This window comes from Vulpes lagopus, chromosome 16 (assembly GCF_018345385.1).
Source record: "Vulpes lagopus strain Blue_001 chromosome 16, ASM1834538v1, whole genome shotgun sequence".
In the NCBI taxonomy this organism is placed as follows: Eukaryota; Metazoa; Chordata; class Mammalia; order Carnivora; family Canidae; genus Vulpes; species Vulpes lagopus.
In genome coordinates this window covers 30,728,307-30,745,520 of record NC_054839.1, presented here as the reverse complement: position 1 = coordinate 30,745,520, position 17,214 = coordinate 30,728,307, and the positions used below count along the sequence as shown (strand labels likewise).

General features: G+C 36.8%; 1 protein-coding gene and 1 pseudogene across 7 annotated transcripts in view; both read left to right on the top strand.

Annotated features, from left to right (window-relative positions):
• The window catches only part of SCEL (sciellin), a 296,272-nt gene that overhangs the window by 104,171 nt on the left and 174,887 nt on the right, over nucleotides 1-17,214 (top strand). For 4 of the 7 annotated variants that reach the window (XM_041730839.1, XM_041730838.1, XM_041730841.1 and 1 more), the window contains 2 exons: nucleotides 1,662-1,873; nucleotides 2,506-2,555. The exons of 1 other annotated variant lie outside the window; for it this stretch is intronic. The gene's annotated coding sequence lies outside the window, so the exon portion shown is untranslated. The remainder of the gene's footprint in view (nucleotides 1-1,661; nucleotides 1,874-2,505; nucleotides 2,556-17,214) is intronic. 2 more of the 7 variants (XM_041730842.1, XM_041730845.1) reach the window with 2 other exon arrangements.
• On the top strand, nucleotides 12,842-13,812 carry LOC121476782 (annotated as a pseudogene).

Sequence of the window (17,214 nt, the reverse complement as noted above, 5' to 3'; positions counted from 1 at the left end):
TGAACTGGTTATTTACACTGGTATCCTGATGTGTTGAGGTATCCTTTTGCTGGGCCATGGCATCTGTTCTCACTAGTTTGTACCTGTATGTATGGTACCTTTATGACTCCCAAGATATGTGTCATGTTCTTCCTGCTCATAATCAACATTTAACTTGATATCTGATAGCATCATTGGAATTATGAAGACAATAAACATAAGTCTTTTGTGTGGTAAAACATTAGTTCTTCTCTTCCTTTAACAATCAGCCTGGACTTCTCCACCAGAAAGTATTATTTTCAGAATTGGACTCCTATTATTTAAAAGGCTAGCCATGCATGAATCTAATCAGAACTGCTGACTGATTAGACTTTCAGTACATGGATGCCAAATATGCGCAGAGGCCAGATATTAGGGACAAAAGGATAAACTGACCATAGAGTGTGTCTGCAAGGAACTCACTATGTAGTTCTATTCCAGATATGCCCCGTATTACTTTATTCAGGATCATTGTTTTAAAGTTGTTAAAATAAAATTATGGTAGATTTCTTTTTTTTTCCTTTTTTTTATGGTAGATTTCTTATTGACTTTTTGAAATGTAGGTGATTAATTAGATTTAGAAGTATATTTGAAAGTACCACAATAAGCTTGAAAGGTAATTGGATAGACCCTCAGAAAAAATCCATCCAAATAATCTCTCAAATGCCTATCTATCTATCTATCTATCTATCCATCCATCCATCCATCCGTCATCCATCCAGTCATCTGATATCTTTTTGGATTCATTCATCTGCCAGAAAATGTGCTTGCAAATAGAAAGACTCCCAAGAAGCTGATAGACCAGTGCAAAAATAAATGCACAAATAAACAATTATGCCACTGTGGAGATAAATTTACAGTGGATTAGCTCACTCAAATTCCAGGGAGTATAGTGAAAATAATCCTAGATTCTGGAGGATTATAAATCTGGACTTAAATTCTGGCTCTACTCTTTTAAAGTTATGGCTTTGAGTGAGTTATTTAACATCTCTATCAGCCTCCTCCTCTATTGTATGTGCAGAATATTGCTTGTCTGACACATAATAAGTGCCCATCATGTTAGCTATTTTCTCTCTATTGCCCCCTCTTCTCTTTCATTCATCTGAAGTTCGGTTTCCTTATCTCAAGGAGGAAAGGCTTTCTTTCTTTCTTTCTTTCTTTCTTTCTTTCTTTCTTTCTTTCTTCCTTCCTTCCTTCCTTCCTTTCTTTCTTTCTTTCTTTCTTTCTTTCTTTCTTTCTTTTCTTCTTTCTTTCTGATTTTATTTTATTTATTCATGACAGAGAGAGAGAGAGAGAGAAAGAGAGAGAGAGAGAGAGGGGCAGAGACACAGGCAGAGGGAGAAGCAGGCTCTATGCAGGGAGCCCGAAGTGCGACTGGATCCCTGGTCCCCAGGATCATGCCCCAGGCTGAAGGCGACGCCAAACCGCTGGGCCATCGGGGCTGCCCGAAGGAAAGGCTTTAATTTGATCTCTGAAATCTTTAAGAATCTGAAGTTCTGTGATTTAGGAATGATCCCCTGATCTAGAAAGCAGTGCATTCATTACTTATATACAGTCAAATATGCAGGATTTTGTAAACACGGTACAACTTTATGAATAGCATTGATGAGTCTCAAACACACCCGGCTCTTTCTCACTTTCAGTTCTTGGTACATCCTGTTCCTCTTTCTTGAAGATCTCGTTCCCCTGCTTACCAGCTAACTCCTGCTCATCCTCCCAGCCTCAGTTCTAGAAATCACTTTCACTTTCCCAAGGACAAATTCCATGGATGATTTCCAGGAGACTGCTCTGCCAATTTGGACTCCACTCATCCTTTTAAAGGAGCCACCATACTACAGCAACGCCTCACTTACAGGTAAATGAGAAAACTAGAGATCTCTAATTTTCTAGTGTGTTTCCCTTTAAAAAGGCAGTGCTAATGACTCCTTCTATAGACCCTTCTGGGGATAGGTTTATGGTTTACTGCAGAGAATAAGATCTATTTATACTTCATCCTCTCAATGCAAAATGTGTATACAATTATTAATGACTAGTTCATTACATGCCAGGTATTATGACAGGCACCACAAATATGTATTATTTCATTTACTTATATCACCTTTAAGAAATAGGTTTATGAATAAAACTGGTTTACAAATGAAGAAATAGCAATCCAAGGAGTTTAAATAAATTGCTTACCTTTACACAGACAGATTACTGTGTTTCCTAAATGTCAAAATACCATAGGTTGTAAAAATAAAATAAAGACAAAAACAAAAACAAAAGAACACCAAACACTCAAAACACTACAGCCAAAACACTATTGATTTAACAGTAGCTTTTCTGAGAGAGAAGAAAATATGCCTTACATACACACATTGATTCTAAGGTGATCCTCTGTCAGATGATACTCATGTCAGATGCATTTAGATTGAGGAATGTCAGAGGTTGGTTTGAACTCAGGACTGTTTGGTTTCAGAACCATTATTTTTATCATAATCTCTTCAGATTCAGAAATCAGCCCTCAACTACCACAATACTTGTGAAAGTCTCATGAGGTAAGTACAAATTTTACTGGAAATTGTGAAAATAGGCCAACAGAAAAAAAAAAAGTCCAACAAAACAAACACCACTGATTAAATTCAAACTTGCCAACAATATTAGATTTACAAACTTTAAAATAAATCCAGAAAATAGAAAATATTTATTATGTACTAGTCACTTTATATAATTTTATCTCACTTAATGTTCATAACAATTATAAAATAAACATTATTGTGATCCATATTTAACAAGTCAGAAACTGGCACAAAATCTGCCCCAGTTTATATGCTATTAAAGGGTAGAGTCTGAATTAGACTTAGGCAAGAAATAGTGAAATTGATAGGAAATTCTACAATTTCCTGGATCCAGGAATTAGCAATGTTTTTTGAATAATTGAATAAAATTAGTCAAGAGAAAAATTTGCTGTTGGAGCAGATTTTTAACATGGGAATATCTGGTTTGTCGTAGAAATGAAATTGTTTTACATCTGTTTTCTACTTAATTTTGTCAGTTACAGGTTTGTACGGTCATGGTAATTTTAGGAACATGACCATGTAGGAGGCTAAAAGTAAATGTGCATTGTAACCTTTGGTTACTTATCTCTGTGTACCTAGCCTGAAAACTTCTTGTGGTCAGGTGCCTATAGTTTATTCCTGGTGGTATCAGTGGCTGGCACAGCCAAGGGGCTCAATAAATACTTGTTGAATGAATGAAGCATGTAAGAAATTGAGGACAATTTTAGATTTAAACAAAAGGCATATTATTAAGAATATGGTCTTTTCACTGGGCCACAGCCAGCCTCTACAGGTCCTTACAAATTAGAAAAACTGCTCTCTCAGGGTAGATAAATTAGGACAAGGAACCCATTGGGTAGATATGCAAAGAGATTCTTCCAGAGAGCCGTGGAGTCCAGCTATGCAAATAGAGCTTGGTCCTTCAAACCCACTTGACCCCTTAGGCATGTTTAAACAGCACACAAAAATGTACAACTGTATTGGGTATTCTGGTTTACCTCACCTTTCTCTTGATTTTTAGGAGGGGTGAGGTGAGGGGTCAGGCAAGTGTTCTTTTGTCTTTCTTAATCAAGAAAATACTACTAGTCTGCCTAGTTTGAAAAGATGAATGATTACATTCTATTTGAATAGAATGATTACATTCTATTAATTTTTACCTTATTAAGCACCCATGTCAGGCTTTATTATACAAAAAAAGTGCATTAGGTAGATTAGTTCCTTCTATCCCTGTACTGTAATCTATAAATACTTTTTATTGGATCTTTTCAGATTTTGAAAACCAAAAATATTGAGCTCTGAAACTGTATATTTTATTATTGGAACATTCTTTGAATTTTCTACTGATTTTCTTGAGCCATTTTTCTTATTTTGCACTAGGTGAGCCACTAGAAAAAAAGATTGTGAAAGCCAGACTCTAGGAAACATGAAATTGTTTTTCTCTCAGATATGTGTGAACACACACACATACATATGCATAGCGTTTCTGCGTTAAGTGGGAATGTAGGGGCAAGATGATTCATAGCAAGAGACATAGGAATTCTATTGGAATTAGTGGCTCTCTGAACTGCTCTGATTAACTGCAAATGATCATTGTAGTGACAGTTTCTTGAGAAGAATTTTTTTTTTTTAAATTTATGATAGTCACAGAGAGAGAGAGGAGGCAGAGACACAGGCAGAGGGAGAAGCAGGCTCCATGCACCGGGAGCCTGATGTGGGACTCGATCCTGGGTTGCCAGGATCGCGCCCTGGGCCAAAGGCAGGCGCCAAACCGCTGCGCCACCCAGGGATCCCGAGAAGAGTTTATTAAAACTTTAATCTTAAAACTTCAATTCATATTACTTAGACACACGTACACACACTCCAAAATTTAAGAAATTAAAACCAACATTCCTTTCTCGACCAATGGAAAGGCCCAGTTAAAAACCCTTTTTCTCTTGATTATAGCTTGGGTAGAGTGAGCCTTTTAAGTGATATTTGTATTAATTTTAATAAGGACCATGGAACTCTTTTCAATTTCAGACATATGGGAGGAAGAGAATGTTTCAATTCAGCTCAAGAGTCCTCAGGTTAAAACATTGATTTTACTGACCCCTAATATATTTACAAGTGCAGATAGACCTCAATGTGTATTGTAGCTCCCTTTAATCCTCATCTTTTTCTTTTAATAAATAAGCTCCGTGCCCAACTTGGGGCTTAAACTCAGGAACCTGAGATCAAGAATCATGCTCTACTGACTGAGCCAGCCAGGCGCCCCTTCATCTTTTCTTTTATACTGAAGTTTGTCATTCACTAAGCTAAAGCAACAAAGTGGAAAGAATTCTTGTGATGAAGAGAACTTGTACCTTCACTAGCTCTGAGGGTGATTCACTCTGCTGTGTGAGCAGTATCTGCGAATATGAGCAGGTTCTGCTCTCTCCATTGGTAAACAGGTGCAAGGACAGCTCCATCAGGAGAACCTTTGTGAACATTAGTGAAATACATAGCAAAGTCTTTGGAAGAATGCTAATCCTAGCGTTAGGACTGCTGGTACCTACCAGTATTAGTTGACCCAGGCCTTACTAGAAATGTTAATTTGTAGCACCTTTGAAAGATGTGGTTTCCTGACGTCAAGGTATTCTCTTTTCTGGTTTATGTTGATTCTACAGTTGCCTTTGCTGCCGTTAAGTAGATGCAACCTTGGATTGGCCTCCAGGTGTAGCAAGAATAGATAACAGGGGATTTGGGTTATCTGGAAAACAGTATCGAGTAGTAATTAATGGATAAGGGCTTTGAATCATGACTTTGAATCACAGTTTTGTATCTAACTGTATGAGCTTGGGCAAGTTGTTTAACCTCTCAAAGGCTTTGTTTTCTTCTTTTGCAATAGCCCCTGCCTCCAATGGTTATTGTAAGGATTAAATTAGATAATTCATGTAAAGTATTTAGCATAGTGCCTGGCACATGTTCAGTTCTTAGTTTAAGTGACAGCATTTTCTATTGTTGACATGTAATCCTGGAGAATCATTCTTGGTATGAAATTCCCTTCATATAGGTTGATGCTATATAGGAAATAGCTATAATAAAATAAGACTTTGGAGATTTTTTATTTTGTGCAAAGCAAAATATATTACTAAGTACTTATCAAATCAGCCTCAAGATACCTTAAACTGTTTCCAATGAACTGGACTAGATGTATTCTATAAATAAAAATAATAGTGAGAATGCTTATAAAATGATATTAATGTTTTCTATTTGTTCCTTGCCAACTTTATTTGCCAGGCACTTTATATATAATTTTAAATACTTATAACAATGGCACGAATTAAATGCAAATCAAAACCACAGTTAGATATCACCTTACACCTGTCAAAATGACTAGAATCAAAAGATAAGAAATAACAAATGTTGGTGAATGTGGAAAAAAAGGAACCCTCATGTACTGTTGCTGGGCATTGATTGGTACAGCCACTGTGGAAAACAGTATGGAGGTTCCTCAAAAATTAAAAATGGAATTACCATTTGATCCGGTAATTCCACCACTGGGTATTTGCTCAAAGAAGACAAATGCTAGTTAAAAAAGATGTATGCATCCCTATATTCATTGCAGCATTATTTACAGTAGCCAAGATATGGAAGTAATCTAAATGTCCATTGACAGATGAGTGGATAAAGAAGATGTGCTGTATATACACAGTGGAATATTATTCACTATAACAAGGATCAGATTTTGCCATTTGCAGCAATATGGATGGATCTAGAGGATATAATGCTAAGTGATATAAGTCAGAGAAAGGCAAATACCATATGATTTCACTCATATTTGGAATTTAAGAAACAAAACAAAGAAGGGAAAAAAAGAGACAAATGGAAAAACAGACTTTTAAATGCAGAATACATATTGGCGATTGCGGGGGGGAGGTAATTGGGGAGATGAATGAAATAGATGAAGGAATTAAGAGTATACTTGTCATGATGAGCACAAAGTAATGTGTAGAATTGTCAGATCATTGTATTGGACATCTGAAACTAATATGACATTGAATATTAATAATACCTCAATAAAATAAAAACATAATTTTAGGTACTTAAAATAATGGTACAAATAAGTATCCATTTTCATATTTTATAGATAAAGTAGAATCTCAGAGAGATTAAGGAACATCTCAAAGACTGCACAACTAGTAAATAGAAGATCTGGGATTCAAAAATTGGTTTGTTTTTCTTCAGAGCCTTTGTTCTTTCTGATACACCTGCTGATGTTCAGAGACTATGTCAAGTGAATCTACTAAACTTACCTTCCAGTTACATGCAGTGAAAATCAGCAGGTGGTTTTGTCTCCTTAGTGAATATCAAATATTTTGCTGCTAATTTCACAACTTCTGAGAGAATCCTGCATTCTCTTCTTTGGTAGAATCCAGAATCCCTTTAGCTGATTAAATTACTTCCATTGATGTGGATTTCAATTCAATCTAATAGCAACAAGGCACTGTCTTGACAAAGGATGTGCTGTTGTTAGGGGTTTTTCTGAGAGGCAATTCTTTCATAAATTTTTCAGTCAGATGAAGCTGAGAATAGAATTAATAACACCTGTCCAGTCTATAGCAAAGAAAAGTTCTAATAGGGGATGATTTTCCTTCTAGTGGATCTTTTCATGAGATTTACAAAATTTTTTTTTCAAAGAATCAATACAGTATCAGGAGAACAAATCAGTTTAGAAAGACCAAAGATGAATAAGATATAGATAGCTAGGAGGGAGAGACAGAGCTATAAGCTAATAATAAAGCTAAAGGTACCAGGAGAGATAAATGTGTACAATATAGTAGAAGAACCAAGGGAAGGAATGATCTGGTTCATACATAGGAATTCAGGAAGTGCTTCAAAGAACTGAATATTGAATGTTGCTATGAGTTCCCAAGTGATGAAGGTGAGAAATGGAGTGTGCAGGGAAGCTAAAGCTCATATGACAAAGTAAAGTGTCAGACGACTTGGAGATAGATCAATAGAAATGATCCAAGAGGAATACCAAACAGAAAAGAAGCAAAATGGTAGACCTGTATCCAACCATATCAGCAATTACCTTAAAAGTTAATGAACTAAACCTGTCTTGTCTAATATGACTGCCACTACCATATGTAGCTATTTAAATTTAATTAAAATAAAATATAATTAAAAATTCAGTCTCTCAGTTACACTAGTCACATTTCAAGTGCTTAATAGCCACATGTGAAGAGTAGCTTTCATATTGGATGGTGCAGATATGGAACATTTCCATCATCGCAAAGTTGTACTGGATAATGTTGGACACAGGGAAAGTCAAATAGACTTAAAAAATAGAAGCCAGACCCAATTATATATTGTCTACAAGAGATACACTTTAAGCATAAGGATATAGAAAGGTATAGCATATAAATGTCATATAAAACAGACTTGAAGACAAAGAGTATTATTAGAGATAAATAGGAATATTTCATAATTAGAAAAGAATCAATTTAGGAGGAAACCATAGCAATGATGGATATTTATACCCCTGTGTAGTTTTTTCCCTGACACCAACTAATTCTCCAGTTTTCTGACACCAAATGGGTGTCCTACAATTCAGTTAAATTGAATTCTGATACTAGCTGGACTTAGTTAAAGGCTGTCTCACAATATTGCACCCACTTCAGATACCTGTCACAAATGGAGTCCCCAGGAGACCTACACTTCTGCCATACTGACTGCATGGTATGAAGTTTGCACAGCCTTCCCTCAGATTCAATAATTCACTAAAATGAATCATGATACTCTGGAAAGGACTTTACAGATACAGGTTTATTATTCAAGATACAACTCGGGAACAGACAAATGGAAGCAATGTCTAGGGCAAGGTATAGGGGAAGGTGTGCAAAGCTTCCATGCCCTCTCTGGGTACACCAGCTTCCCAGCACCTTGATATGTTCACCGATCCAGAACTTCCCCAAACCCAGTTTTTGAGAATTTTTAAATGAAAATTTTATTATGTAAGCACAGTTGATTACATCATTGGCCATTGGTGATTGATCCAATCTCCAGCTCCTCTCTCTGTATAATCACTTGTTTTGCTTTTTGGTGACCCATCCCAAAGCTATCTAGGTCCCTCCCATGTGTCATCTCATAAGCAAAAGATGGTGAATTCCAGAGGTTTTAGGAGTTCTGTGCCAAGAACCAAAGACACAGACCAAATATTTCTATTCTGCTTTTCCACCATGACTTATTATAGAATCTCTGAAAATATGAAGCAAAATCAACAGAATTAAAGAGAGAGAGATGGACATTTTCACACTTCTCTCTCACTAATTGAGAAACAAATAGACAAAGGAGTCAGTAAAGACATAGATGATGTGAGCAATGCTGCCATCAGAACATAACTGATATTTATAGAACACTACACCCAGCAGCTACAAACTATGTATTCTTTAAAAATGTACATGATAATAATGCTTGGCTATAAAACAAGCTTCAGGGGGGCACCTGCATGGCTCATTGGTTGAGAGTCTGCCTTTGGCTCAGGTCGTGATCCTGGGGTCCCTGGATTGAGTCTGCATTGGGCTCCCTGCAGGGAGCCTGCTTCTCCCTCTGCCTATATATCTGCCTCTCTCTCTGTGTCTCTCATGAATAAAGAAAGAAATAAAATCTTTAAGAAAAACGAGTCTCAATAAACCTGAAAGGATTAAAACTGTACAAAGTATGTTTTCTAACCACAGCAATTAAAGTGGAAATCGAAAACCTCAAATTTGGAAAATAAACAAGTTTTAAATAACCTGTGGATCAGAGAAGTAATAAAATAAATTAGAAAATATTTCAATCGGAATGATAGCAAAATGACAACTTATCACAATTTGTGGGATGAAGCAAAAGTAGAACTTAGAAATTTAATCTTTAAATGTTTATTTTAGGAAAGAAGAAAGATGTAAAAATCAATTATATAAGAAAGTTGAAAATGAAAAACAAAGTAAGGTGAAAACAGAGGGAAAGAAATAATAATAGAAGTCAGTGAAATTAAAGAAAAACAACAGAGAAATTTAGCAAAGCCAAGACCCAGAGGCGAAGAAGCTGAGTGGCCTGGGGATGCCAATGTAAGGATGACTGGGCTGAGGGACAGAATGTCATTAGGTCTTTTTGGAAAAAACCACCTAGTCACTAGAGAAGTTTTGTCATCACTGTTGTTTTGAGACACGTATTATTTTTTAACAGCATTTTGAAATTTCAAATCTGAGTATAATCTTATCTTGCTCAGAATAAAGGAAGTACCTGCCACTTTTCTATGCCTCCAATCCTCTCTGCCGTTCAGCACTGTTGACAAAGACCTTTTTCTGATTTCTCATTGCCATTTTCCTTGCTGTTTCACAGTGATATACAAACGCGTGTAAATTCCATTAAAAATGTAGTGCCTGGGTCACCTGGGTGGCTCAATTGGTTAAACATCCAACTTCAGCTCAGGTCGTGATCTCAGGGTCCTGGAATCAAGCCCCACATTGAGCCTGCTTCTTCCTATCCCTCTCTCTGTGTCTCTCCCCCTACTCATACTCTCTCTTTCTCTCTCAAATAAATAAAATCTTAAAGAAAGAAAAGGTAGTACCCACAGAACAGGATTTGGTTTTAGTACATAGGGTCTCCAGGAGAATACTGTCTAGAAGAGAGGGCTACATGTTCTTGTTTCCCTTTAACATACTGTTGAAATTTGCAAATGCCATGTACACTTGTAAGAATGTAAATTACAATTTAATCTATGAACAATGACAATTTTATCAATGAATATTTAATGTTAGTTTTCATTTGAATTTGGATTTTTTGTTTAGTTTTTTTCTTAAGTGACAGTCGTAAGACTAAATGGAAGTTTGAATAGGTTGGGGTCCTGGTTGGCACAGTTGGCTAAGCACCTGACTCTTGATTTTTGCTCAGGTTATGATCTTAGGGTCATGAGCTGGAACTCTGGGAGCCCTGCTTTGGACTCTGCACTGGATGTGGCACCTGCTTAAGATTCTCTCTCTCCCTCCCCCTAGACCCTCCCCCGCCACCTCCTGCTCTCACGGACTCTCATTCAAAAGTTTTGAATAGTTTATGCATAAGCAATTGTATTTTATTATGTCATTTGACCATAACATACTTTTGCTTCCTTGTCTTTTCTTCTTTCATCCTTTTTTCTTTTCCTTTCCTTTTTTTCTTTTCTTTTCTTTTTCTTCTTTCTTTCTTTTTTTCTTTTTTCTTTTCTTTTCTTTTCTTTTCTTTTCTTTTCTTTTCTTTTCTTTTCTTTTCTTTTCTTTTCTTTTTCTTCTTCTTCCCTTCTTTACAAGTCAAATAAGAAACAAATAACCCTGCCCCAAAGTGTTTAAAGGAGATTTGCTTCCTCTACTGAAAAGTAGAAAATATAGAACTTTATTATCTAGAAATTTGTGATGTATATGGATTTGGCTATGCCATAGGGCTAATATGCCCCGGAAGCTAACTATTGTCAATAAAAAAAGCTTCATCTAAGATGATTTTTTTGTTCAATTCACAAATGCCAGCATTATCTAAGGATTCCACTTTGTAGAGGTGAATGGGGAAACCAAAAAAATATGTCTTTGAGTCAAACAGATGTGGTTTCAAATGATGTGGTTTCAAATACTAGCTGTGCCACCTAGTATTTTTGTAATGTTGATTGTGTCCCTTGAGGGTTTTGAATGTCAATATTTTAAATGTCCTACTTCACAAGGTTACAGTGTACTTTAGAGGAAATAATGCATGTAAAATGCTGGCATATAAAGGTCCTCTGTGTTCTTCCCTCCTTGACCTGTAATACAATAAATAGTGAGTGACTAGTAGTGTTTGCATTTTCAGAGCCAGTGCAATAGATTAGAGGGAGATGGCTCTTGAAGCACAGAACAAGCCTTACTCTCTTTTACCATTCATTGGCCACCTGACTTTAGGCTAATTACTTAACCTCTTTGAGTTTCTGTTTCCCCTTGTATAAGAAAAGAAAAAGAAGATTATATCTGGACATATGATGATTAAATGAGTTATGTAAACATTTAGCACAGTGCTTGGCATAATTAATGCTCAATTAAGGGTAGCTTCAAAAAAAAAGAAAGAGTAGCTTCAGTTCTATCATTTTTATGCTGCTACAATTTTTTTTTAAATTAAGGTTTTCTTTCAAGGCCCCTCTGTTTTCACTGTGTTCTGATGATCAAAACCCTCAGGGGGTGCCTGGCTGCCTCAGTCTATAGAGCATGCAACTCTTGATCTTGGGGTCATAAGTTCAAGCCCCACATTGAGTGTAGAGTTTACTTAAAAAAAAACCCTCAGGGTTGCAATCAGCAAGGTTAGAGCTCAGATCAATTTCTAGTTCAAATACTGGATATTTAATTTTATCTCTGCCTCTGTTTATGAAGGCTAGAGAAGCCAATCTCACTGTTCTATGCTGCAGAGCAAAAAGATGCTCCTGAGCTCAGTGGAGATTATTTTTCATAACTCTAAGAAACTAATCTTTATGATTGATGACTGTTGTTTTAAGATTAAAAAAGCATCCCATCCAAAGAATTCATATCTCAGATTATTGATTTCTATTGAACTTGCCTACTTTTCAGTGCAAGAGAGTATATGATCAGGGAAGTAAAGAGCAATATTAATTTGATTAAAATTTCTTCAGCTTGATTTTCTTGTTGTTAGTGGCAACCAACAAAAGAATAGATACAAAATGATAGGTAACAACCAAAATGATTACGGTCTGTATTTTTATCTTTATCCAATTGTGATTTTAAATTGGCCTTTCTAGTGTTTGCAGTCATAAAAATTTTTGCTATATATGCCACTTTAGATATATTGATAAACCACCTACCTAAACAACCCTATTTCACTAATGAATCTCTTTCCAGCACTTGGAGAGTCAACCTCAGGTGACATGTGCCATTGTTACACTAATGGCTATAAGGAAGATGATACCATTTACATTGCAGAAATTATTTCTCAAAGTGAATTTGCTATTAACTGGTATGCCTTGGATCAGCATAACATTATGTGTTGCAGCAGTGTTTTACATAGTTTGTAGCTTTTTGGAAATAGTATCATTTCCTAAAAAAAAACAAAACAAAAAATTGCATGTAATCTATTTAAGAATTTGGTGATCCTGGTATAAAATATACTGAAGTCTCCAAAGAAGACTAAAAATATACCCTTGGTAGATCTGTTCATAGTTCAGTGAAAATCTATTAGACTCCTTTCCAAGGACAAAAAATATGTTTGTAGTCCTCCTTTCTGTCCCTGGACACCGCTGAGTAAGCATTGTTAAAATCTCCCCTCCCACTGCTGTCATGTCTAAGTCAGAGTCTCCCAAAGAGCCTGAACAGCTGCAGAAGCTCTTCATCGGTTGTTTGAGTTTTGAAACAACCAATGAAAGTCTGAGGAGCCATTTTGAACAATGGGGAATATTTACAGACTGCATGGTAATGAGAGATCCAAACACCAAGCACTCCAGAGGCTTTGGGTTTGTCATGTATGCCACTGTGGAGGATTGGATGCAGTCATGAATGCAAGGCCACATAAAGTGGATGGAAGTGTTGTGGAACCAAAGAGGGCTGTCTCAAGAGAAGAAGAGAAGATTCTCATAGACCTGGTGCCCACTTAACTGTGAAAAAGATTTTTGTTGGTGACATTAAAGAAGACACCGAAGACACATCATCTAAGAGATTATTTTGAACAGTATGGGAAAATTGAAGTGCTTGAGATCATGACTGACCAAAGCAGTGGCAAAAGGAAAGGTTTTGCTTTTGTGACATTTGATGACCATGACTCTGTAGACAAGATTGTCATTCGAAAATCCCATACTGTGAATGGCCACAACTGTGAAGTAAGGAAAGCCCTATTGAAGCAAGAGATGATTAGTGCTTCATCCAGCCAAAGAGGTCGAAGTGGTTCTGGAAACTTTGGTGGTGGTCGTGAAGGAGGTCTTGGTGGGAAGGACAACTTTGGTTGTGGAGGGAACTTCAGTGGCCGAGGTGGTTTTGGTGGCAATCGAGGTGGTGGTGGATACGGTGGCAGTGGGGATGACTATAATGGATTTGGTAATGATAGAAGCAGCTTTGGAGGTGGTGGAAGCTATAATAATTTTGGCAATTATAACAATCAATCCTCAAATTTCGGACCCATGAAAGGGGGAAATTTTGGAGGCAGAAGCTCTGGCCCCTGTGGTGGTGGAGGCCAATACTTTGCCAAACCACAAAACCAAGGTGGCTATGGTGGTTCCAGCAGCAGCAGCAGCTGTGGTAGTAGCAGAAGGTTTTAATTACTGTCGGGAAAAAGCTTAGCAGGAAAGAAGATCCAGAGAAGTGACAGGGAAGCCAAAAGTTACAACAGATTTGTAAACTCAGCCAGGCACAGTAGTGGCAGGGCCTAGCTGCTGCAAAGAAGACATGTTTTAGACAATACTTATGTGTATGGGCAAAAAACTTGGGAACTGTATTTGTGACTAATTGTATAACAGGTTATTTTAGTTTCTGTTCTGTGGAAAGTAAAGCATTCCAACAAAGGGTTTTAATGTAGATTTTTTTTTTTTTTTGCACCCATGCTGTTGATTGCTAAATGTAATAGTCTGATCATGACACTAAGTAAATAAATATGTCTTTTTTTAAAAAAACAAACAAAAACAAAAGACATCTTTGTAAAAATAAAACTACATCTTTGTAAACAGGAAAATATTAACTTTATAAAAGCATGACACACCTTTGGGATATTTGTTGAATCTTCCAAAATTCAACCTTATGTATAGGGAAAAAAAAAACACTAGAGCAGTTTATGACAATATAGTTTCTCTCTTCCTCCATTGGCAGCCAATGGAGAGAATCCTTTGCAAGCCAATGAAGAGAATCCTTTAGCACATGATTTGATCTCTGCATGCTGTGATGCTATCTGTCTGACTCTTGGAGTATCACATTCACATGGACCGGACTTCCAGAGGAGTGGCCCTTTTGAAACTAACAATAAGACTTCTGTTGGATGAGAAGCCTTTTTGGTGCAAATCTTTTGTGCTAAATTGTGTTTCTTGAGACCACGGAAAGGTACCCCATTCACTCCATGTTAAAGGGCAGGACACCCTGAGGATGTACACTTTAGGCTGCTAATGGTTATGGCACAGTAGTAGATGAAGTTGAGGAGCAGTGCATTTTCTAATCAGCTGGGAATTAATGGAGCCCCTGCTCCTGATGAGGGGTGATTGTTAGCAGCAAGATTTGACACAGGAAGCATAATGCACGGAGAGCCTCTCTGAGCTGAGCAAGGCAAGAGGGTGGGGAGGAAGCCAAGAAGTGGTATGAGAAACAAAAACCTTTTCTCTGCTTAAAAAATTTTCTAAGCCTGGCACTCATGATCATTTCCAATTAAAAAATAGTCTTTTAAAAAAAGTTTGATCTAGCCAAAGTCACAAGATACAACCAACAGTTCCCTATTTGCCTTTCTTCTAAATCTGTACAGTGATGCAACACTGCTTATCTTCTTGCTTAAATTCGTCGCAGGCAATGAAGTTCTGACTTTCCTGGCTTTGAGCTGGAGCTGGCTCTGAGTGAGTGTTGCTAGGGCGAAGGTTGGAGCGCCAAAGAAGTGATGAGTAAACTATTAATCTTAACTCTGCTTGCCTTCTCCACGCTCACTCAAACTGGAATGGATCGCAGCCCTTCTTGTTTCTAGGGCTCACCAGGGGGTTACTATTTGTTAAATTAGAAAACAGCTTTGTCTCTGGGAAGAAGAATTTGGCTGCAGCCCTGATCATGAGGCCTTCATCCACTCACTGAGTGTGTACACTTTTGTGACACTCCCCACTGTACTGGTATTGCCCTGTGCACACAACAAAGTTCCTGCTCCATTGAGGGCACATGAGAAGTTGGTCTCTAGCTTGCTTATTCCCATTCATATGTTCAATCACATTCAATCACATTGTTTTTCATTACTTTGAAGCTCTTTCTATTCTCTCTTTGTGCTTGGGACACCCACACTCGATATTTTGCCTGAATTTTCTCAACGTATCTGCCTCTGAGTTTTGTCCTCTCAGTAGCTCATTTCTACAAAATCCCTCAAATTTTGAATTTTTGAGAAATCATAGTGTTTTTGTGAACTTGCTGAATTCGATTCCCTTTTCCTTCCTCCCTCTCTCCTTCCTTCCTTTCTTTTTCCCCCCTCCCTCCCTCCCCTTCCTTCTTTCCTTCCTTCCTTCTTTACTTCCTTCCTTCCTGCCTTTCTGCATTATCTTCTTTTAGGTATAAATTGTACAGTAATACTTTCAATGTGAAAATTGCAATATTTGTCCCAGGGTTCTTAGTGCTGCTATAATCACAAATTTAGTGACTTGAAATAATATAATTTTATTATCGATGTTTCTGGAGGTCAGAAGCTGGAATGACCTCACTGGGGTAAAACCAATGTGTCATCAGGGCTGTGTTCCTTTTAGAAAATCTAGGAGACACCTGCTTTTTGCTGTTTTCCACTTCTACAGTCTGCCTACATTCCTTCTGTGATGGCTTCTTCCGTTGTCAAAGAGAGCAGTGGCTAATGAAGTCTTTTGCACTCATCACTCTGACTTTATTCCCCTCATCATAGCTCCTTCTCTTATGCTTACACTCTTGCCTCCCTCTTTTCACCTATAAGTACCCTTTTTACAAGGGTCCATTACATTGGATTTACCCAGATAATCCAGCATAATCTCCCCATCTCAAAATCCTTGATTTAATCACATCTTCAAAATCTCTTTTGCTATGTAAACAATATATTCATAGATTCCAGGGATAAAGATGTGAAATATTGAGTGGGGTAAGGAGAAGGTTTTATTCTACTTACTATGGACCTAATGGGCTCTTTAAGATTCTTTATTCCTTTCTGGTTGAAATGATAGCTATATCTAACCTAGATTCTGAATCTCCAAATCTTGGCACAAATGCTTGCTCATCTTCTCTGCCTTAAGTCCAGTAGAACAGTATCTGATGTAATACTTTTATGGGAGAGTGTATTCCATTATATACCAGAATGAATTCTTTATGTGTGCAAGTAATACACATTTTAGTGAGCTGAAAATGAAGTTGACTTTGCAAAAGTCACCTTATATTTTGGCACTTTTACAACTATTTTCAAACACTCAATCATTTTAGTAATGGCATATAAATACTATTTTTGTCCTATAATACTTCCCAACTTTTTTCCTATGTTTTTGTACTTCATTTTCTTTTTTTTCCAAGAAAATTAGATGAAAACCTTATAATATTTTCTTGGAAATAAAAAGATATGGTCTATAATGATGGCAATGATATAATTAGCATTGTTCTATTGAAGTGGATTTTAGACCAGGATGATTTATAAAATATAGTAAAGCATCAATAGACATCATTTAGTCTGCTGTCCCTTTGTGTTCATAGGAATAAAATGTCACTCTTGTCCTTGAAGAATCCATAGTTTACTAGGAGAAAGAGATCATGCACAGAAGAGAGAATTAGCAACCTGTGGGAGCAAGACTCATACTAGAAAATTAAATAATGTGATTCAAATTCTGTTAGTAGAGGACATTTAGACTTTAAACATGCAAGGAAAGGTATTTCCTTGGAACCTGAAGGTGAATGTCGCTTTCTTAAGTTTGTATTTGGAACAAAGGAGGTTAGCAATTACAATACATTTTGAAATAAAATGTCTAATTTTAAATATCTTTATA